The sequence below is a fragment of the Sciurus vulgaris genome (genome assembly GCF_902686455.1).
Source record: "Sciurus vulgaris genome assembly, chromosome: 12".
NCBI lineage: Eukaryota > Metazoa > Chordata > Mammalia > Rodentia > Sciuridae > Sciurus > Sciurus vulgaris.
In genome coordinates, this window is record NC_136473.1 from 28,119,377 (window position 1) to 28,125,376 (window position 6,000).

Here is a 6,000-nt window from a genome sequence, read left to right on the forward strand (position 1 = left end):
AAAAGTTCAAATTAAATGTTCAAAAGTGATACAGTATATTCATTTCATATATTCTATGATACTGAACTCTTTGTTTCTATACTTCTTGAAACTGCTAGACAAAGTTCCTTGAGGGCAGCAATTGTTTTCATCTTAGAATCCCCAGCACTGTGGAGTCTGGTGTCTGGCATTTAGCTGGAGCTTTATAACATTTGTTGCATGAATGAATGAATGAATGAATGAATGAATGAATGAATGAATGAATGAATGAATGAATGAATGCTAAATGATAACTTCCTGCTGCTTTAAACAGCATACAACTTAGCTAGCTTTAACATACAAAGGTAACATTTGCCTAATCATGACCTCCATGTGAACTATGCTAATTTAATTAGCATGTATTGAACACCAATACAATAGAGTGTACTCATTCAGATTTCCTGTCTGGCTTGTAAAAGCTTTCAAATGAAAAGCAACAAAATGTTACTCCTTTAGAAGGGAGAAAAGTCAGAATAAATATAGAACTAAAAGGCTTGGAAAACTGTCAATGATGCCTTCTATCATGGCTGATTTTCTTATTTTTAGCAGTTTGACTTGAACTGAGTTTAAAAGCCATAGATGAAAGTGAAAATTTGATAAGTAAAGCCTAATCCTTTTAATGTTAAAAGTTACGCAAATGCAAGAAACTCCATCAGTAATGGATGTACCATCGTCAGCAAAGGCATTCAAATGCAGATGACTAATTTCTTCAAGCTGTATGTTGCTTCACTGTGCTCATTAGTCCTAGTAATGGACAGACATATTCTAGGCATTACTAATGCTCCAAAATGAGAACAGGGGCTGGTAAGAAACACTGGCCAAGGAAGCCAGAAGTTTAAAAGAGCATTTTTCCCCCTAAGTGGAAGAAAGCATGATTGCAATTACTTTATTTCTCCTCTCCTACTTGAAGATTTGTGACTACATTTATACCTGTGCCTTGTGTGGTTTCTCATTTTACTTAGATCATTTTTCACCAGACAGATCTGAATTGGGGCCATTATTAATTGCATTTGCATAAGCTATACCTGTATTGGCTACAGACTTGACTCAGCATAATGCATTTCATGAAGTTACACATTGGCTGTTTGTAAGCCTGTTCTATCAAATGAATGTCCTGAATTACAGAATGTTATTTGAAGGCATATAATGATGCAAGTAGATCTATCGTAAAAAAAATTGTATGTGTGTATTTGAGAATGTGGGTGTAGGGAAGCATTAAAACCAGCATATGCAAATGGTGAGGGAAAGCTTAGATTCACTTTCTCATGAAAGGCTTCATGGAAGTGAAATTTCATGAGTTCTTAGATCTACCTAGGAGAAAGCATTCTAGAACATCTAATATCTGTATAGCACCTTTTAGTTTATAAAGCACATTTCTTATTTATGTTTTATCCAAACCTTGTTACAAATGTGACATTTGAGGCTTTGGGGTGCCAGGCTTGGTGTTAAAGATTTGTATATACTGTCTTGCCTGTGAGTAACATACTATGCCCTTTGTTAAAGTAAGTCAAATTTTGGGAACAAATAAACCCTACTGAGAATTTTTTTTTTTTTTTTTTTTTTTTTTTTTTTTTTTTTTTTTTTTTTGCGGTGCTGGGGATCGAACCCAGGGCCTTGTGCTCGCAAGGCAAGCACTCTACTGACTGAGCTTTCTCCCCAGCCCTTAATGGGATTATTTTAAAAATGTATTCTTCTGATATTAGTGGAGGAGTTCCCCTCAGAAGCTCTTCTCCATGTTAATATTTGGGAGTGAAGACTTGAGTCACTATCTACCGTCGTGGTTTCCAAGGAGGCTGCTATTGTTGCCATGGTTATTCCCATCTGGGTTGGTCAGAAGGATAAAAAACGAATGATGGAGAGCAGGTGGTGGTAGATGGTGGGATGTGCAAGTTTTTATTGGCCAAACCTGGAAATTATACACATCTCCACTTCCATTTTACTAGTTAGAACTGTGTTGCATAGAGAAACCTACACAATAAGTTGAGAAAAATGGTCAAATTGTGTAGTTTAGGAAGAAAAGAAGGCTGCATCTTCAACAGCGAAGACTGACTGACTTAACCAAGCCTGAATAGCTGACAGGTGACAGAGATAGGACTTAGCCTTCCTTTCAAAACCCAACTCTAAGACTTCTTGTCAGTCAACCATAGAGCCTGTCACACAGGTTAAGACTAAGTTGTCGGTTACAGAATCAGATTTACCTGTCTTCTGCTTGCACACTGGGATGACTGCAGCAGTGTACCTGCTAGAAATAGAACTGTTCTCATAAAATAGCTGTGAATTAAAGAAAGTTTATCAATACATGCCATTTGTGTGTGTGTGTGTGTGTGTGTGTGTGTGTCTCCTCATGCGTGCAGGCACTATAATGCTATAGAGATAAATAACATTGAATAAGATATGGCTCCTGTACTTGTAGAACACACAATAGAGTAGGGAAGACACAAACAAGGAATGATGATTACAAAAAGATCAGGAAAGAATGTTCCATGCAAAAGGCCAGAAATTACAAAAAAAAAAAAAAAAAAAAAAAAAAAAAAAAAAAACGGGGGGGGGAAGAAATTTTGCAGGGCTTGAAAATAGAGTTGGAAGGTAAGGGGACTGGCAGGCAGTTGATAATGAAAACCATCCAAGTTACCCAATCTTTTGATTTCCTATGGATTCAACCTATCTGTCAATAAAATGTTCCAAGCAAACACCTTGGTCTCCCGTGCTTTTCTTGCCAGACCAATTTTTTTTTTTTGTTTTTTTTAACAGAAGGTACAACATACAACTGTACACCCACAGTTGTAGGACTATAGATTGAGACATCCAGTTTATTAAGAAGTAGTATTCCAAATTTATACATTCACCATAGCCAATTTATTTGTAGCTGAGATTCCTAGTTCTCCATACTCCCTTGTGAAGAAACTTTTATATTAGTTTGGCACTTTGGTACCGGAACAAAGTTTGTATTTTTTTCTGTCTCTTGTAGCTAGCTACATCTCTATGGCTCCATTGAGCATAATAAAGTGTGGATGAGGAAACTTTGGGAAGGTACATGCTAAAGTTGAGTGAGAATAAAGGAACCTGGGTCATTGATTATACCATAAGGCCACCATGCCAGTCCAGGGTTGCCAACTTGTAGACTCCTTTTAAGTGAGGCGGCAATGCACTATTATGTTGCTAAAGTCTATGTTAAATCATACATAAGCTAAGGATCCTATGTATTACTCAAAACATCTCTTTTAAGGAATTATTTACCTTACTTTGGTTTACATATCACAGGAATTCTGGTCTCATAAAGTGAGTTGGGATGTGTTTCCCCCTTCTCTATTTCTGGAGAAATTTATGTACAATGAGTTATAGATTTTTCCTAAATATTTGGAAAAATTTAGAGGGTCTGGAGTTTTCTATCTGAGAAAGTTTTAAATTGTTAATTTGATAAAGTACTATTCAGGTTATCTATGTTTTCTCAAGCATTGATAGTTCTTGTTTTTTAAGAAGGTCTCCCTTTTCAGAGAAAGACCCACATAAACACAGTTAACTCATACTGGACAAAGGCACCACAAACATACATTGGAGAAGAGATAACCTCTTCAACAAATGGTGCAGGGAAAACTGGAAATCCATATGTAGTTGGATGAAATTAGACCCGTGTCTTGCTGCACAAAACTCAACCTAAAAGTGAATCAAAGATCTAGACATTATATCAAGAATCCTTTATCTACTAGAAGAAAAAATAGGCCCAACATTCCATCATGTCAGCTTAGGAAATGGCTTCCTCAACAGGACTCCTAAAGTGCAAGAAGTAAATTTAAAAGACAATAAATGGGATGGTATCAAACTAAAAAGCTTCTTTACAGCAAAGGAAACAATCAAGATCACAAAGAGAGAGTCTACAGAATGGGAGAAAATCTTAGCCACCTGCACCTCAGATAGAGCATTAATCTCCAGGACATATAAAAGACTCAAAAAACTTAACACCAAAAAAAAAAAAAAAAAAAAAAATCAGTAAATAGGCTAAGGAACTTAACAGACACATCACAGAAGAGACATGAAAGGTCAACAAATATAAAAAAAATGTTCAACATCTCTATCAATTAGAGAAACGCAAATTAAAACTGCACTGAGATTTCATCTCACTCCAGTCAGAATGGCAACTATCAAGACTACAAGCAACAATACATGTTGGTGAGGATGTGAGAAAGGGGTACACTCATACATTGCTGGTGGAGTTGCAAATTGGTGCAACCACTCTGGAAAGCAGTATGGAAATTCCTCCGAAAACTTAGACTGGAACCACCATTTGACCCAGTTTTCCTACTCCTTGGCATATACCTACCCCAAAGGACTTAAAATCAGCATATTACAGTGATGCATCCACATCAATGTTTATAGGAGCTCAATTCACAATAGCTAAGCTATGAAACCAACCTAGATGCCCTTCAACAGATGCATGGATAAAGAAAATGGGATATATAAACACAATGGAATATTACTGAACCATAAAAAGAATGACTTTATGACATTTGGTGGAAAATGGATGAATCTGGAGACTATTATGCTAAGCAAAATAAGCCAATACCCCAAAATCAAAGGTTGATTGCTCTCTCTGATATGTGGATGCTAACACATAATAAGGGGGAAGAGGAAGAATAGTTTAGGGAAAAGAGGGGGAAAGGAATAGGAAAGACATTTTCTGATATAACTTTACATGTGAATTCACCACAGTGAATCTCTCCATCATGTACAACCACAAGACTGGGATCCTAATTAGAATAAGATGTATTCCATGTTTGTATAAATAAGTCATATTATATTCTACTGTCATGAATAACTAAAAAGTACAAAAGAATTAAAAATCAATAAAAAAGAATGTGTCCATTTTATCTTAGTTATTGGCTTTTTGGCATGAAAATTTTATTAATATACTCCTATCCTGTGAATATTGATGTCTTTCATTTCAATCCTGTTATGAATATTTACGTATTCTTTTTATCTCCATCAGTTTGACAAGAGAGTTATAAATATTGATCTCTTCATAAGCCAGTTTTTGGCCTTATTGATTTTCTGAATGTTTTTAGGTGCCCATCATTTATTTATTTAATAATTATGAAATAAGAAATAAATGCCTACATTTATGCCTAAACTTATAGTCAGTGGTTTGACTGGTATTTTTCATAGGCTGAGAAGTATTACTTTTAACAGTCCATAATAGTATATATAACATTAGAAAAATGAGAACAAATATTTTGATTCATTATAGACATAATATATTCTGTCCCTTACAAAACTTAAGCAATAATGAAATATATCTCTAGCTTCTGAGATTTCTTAAAGCAAGTATTTTATTTTTTTAAATCTTTATTATTTTATTTGTTTTTGCTTTTTTTCGGTGAATTTGCTTCTCCCTTCCTCCCAGTTTCTTCACATGGAAGCTTAAAAATTTTGAGGTCTCATGTTTGTTCTCATGTAAACATGATTTTATAAATTTTCCTCTACGCTCCTCTTTAACTGCTTTTTAACTCATGTTTCTCTTTTCAGGCAATTCAGTGTATTTTCTATTTTTCCTTGTGATTTCTTCTTCTAACCCATAGGTTTGAATAGAAGCAGATTTTTAAAGTTCTAAATACATGGGAAGTTTTCCAGATGTTTCTCACTTTTGCGTTTTAGTTTTTTTCCATTGTAATCAGAGAATATAGTTTGCTTTCATTCACTTCAAATTTAATGAAATTCATTTTATGGTTATGGCTCAGGAAATATCTGCCTTGGTGAATTTTCTGCATATTCGCATGAAATAATTTGTGTTCTGCTGTGGTTGGGTTTAATGTCAAATGCCAATTAGATGAAGTGACTTGTGGTATTTTTCAGATTTCCAGTATCCTTACTGATGTTTGTGTTTACCTGTTCTATCCGTTAATGAGAAAAGAGTGTTAAAGTTTTCAAGTATAATTTTGGTTTCGTTTATCTTTCCAGTCTTGCATTTTGGTTTTACGTACTTTAAAG